The following is a 1,687-nucleotide window of genomic DNA, read 5'->3' on the forward strand; positions in this document are numbered from 1 at the left end:
ACGAAAATGAAGCTTTGCAATTAATTCAGTTATTTTCCATGACAAGCATTTAACTTGTCTTGGTCTGCAAAGACTTCAAAGCTTAGTAATCTATATAGAGTGTATATTCTCAGGCATCAAGTAGTGCATTCAGTGCTTTAGAGATCTACAAGTGTATATGATTCCTAATCATAGATGCAGTTCCTTTTTGCTAAATGTTCCACCGTGGTATGGTATGGGATGCCCTTCTTGACTAAGTACAGCCCCAAGAGCCATCTTGCTGATCACATTCAACCTCAAAAATTTATACAAATCTAGGGGCTAAGACTAGGCTTCAACTGTACACCTTTTGAGAATTTTAAAATTCTCTTCTGCTACCTTCGACTAGAAAACCTTCCTATTTGCTGTCACCAAAATATTCATTAGTGTTACAATCTTCCAAAAATTGTGGTTGACCTTTTGATTAAGGATCAGAAGTCCTTGAAAACATTATACTTCTGTTGCACTGTTTGCAGTTGGCCACTCCATAATTCCCTTCAGTTGGGTGCATTTCCATTCAATTTTCTAAAATGATCTAATACCCTGTTTCAACCCCCTAATTTGTACATATATGGTTATGTAATATTTTGTATATGGTGTGGCATTTTTCTCAGTCCATTTGGGCAATGTATATGAGCACCGTGATGTAAATATTGTATATATGTTGTAAAGATTCTTAGTGCGAGTTAAAAGTCAAGGCCCCACTAGTGAATGTTAGACTTGGGCATTTTTGCTATGTTAAATACTAAGTGATGTCACTAACGTACCATGTGAAAATATAATAAAAAGGAGCATGTGGATTTGATTTGCTAGGAGCAAGACGGTGGACTTTGAACCAAGAAGTGGGGAAAGAAAGGGCCTACTAGTGAATATTGGATTTAGGAATTTTTGCTAAGTTTCCTTAAGTGAATTGAAAGATATACTGCATGAAAATATAATAAAAAGGAGCATATGGATGATTTTCTAGGAGCAAAGGGAGGACTATGAACCAAGAAGTGGGGAAAGCAAGAGGGGAACACCTATATTATGTGACTTGCCAATTGTCAACACGGAAATTTCCCCTTTTTGATATTAGCAAGGTGTCCATTCTTTCAGGAGAGAACTAAACACCCTATATTTTGGATGCAATCCTTCATACAAAACCTTAACTCAACTTTGGCTCATTCTCCTTCTCCTTTCTGTTCTTCCATCATGCTCTCAGGTGTGTTTGCTCTCCTGTCACCTTTATACATGGGTTTTGAACTGTTATAAGGAGCTGTTATGTTGCTGGAATAGTATGTCTGCTATGGTACTACTATAGTAGAGAGCCACGATTTGGGAGGGAAATTGCTTTCATCTACACATACCCATGCTGAATCTTGACATATGTGAGCCATTAGATTGTCTGAATTTGCGCAAGTTAGTGTATTGGCAGAGGGGGATTTGTAGAGGCTGCACTACCAAACCAGATCTCCCAGAAGAATACCAGTGGACTGGCATCTTTGGCTGGAATAGTAACTCGGCAAGTGAAGGATTCCCCAAGGTAAGTGTATCAGCAAAAGAGGATTGCCCAAGTCTGAGTTAGGGAGTGGTTGAAAGAAGATGCCCAAGGGCTGAGTTTAGTGCTGGTTAAGGAATCTGGCTGTATCATGGTAGACGTTTAAAGCTGTCTGAATTATGCGGCATTGTG

The sequence above is a fragment of the Pinus tabuliformis genome, chromosome 9 (genome assembly GCF_031772625.1).
Source record: "Pinus tabuliformis cultivar Carrire ecotype Pingquan chromosome 9, CPIR1, whole genome shotgun sequence".
NCBI lineage: Eukaryota > Viridiplantae > Streptophyta > Pinopsida > Pinales > Pinaceae > Pinus > Pinus tabuliformis.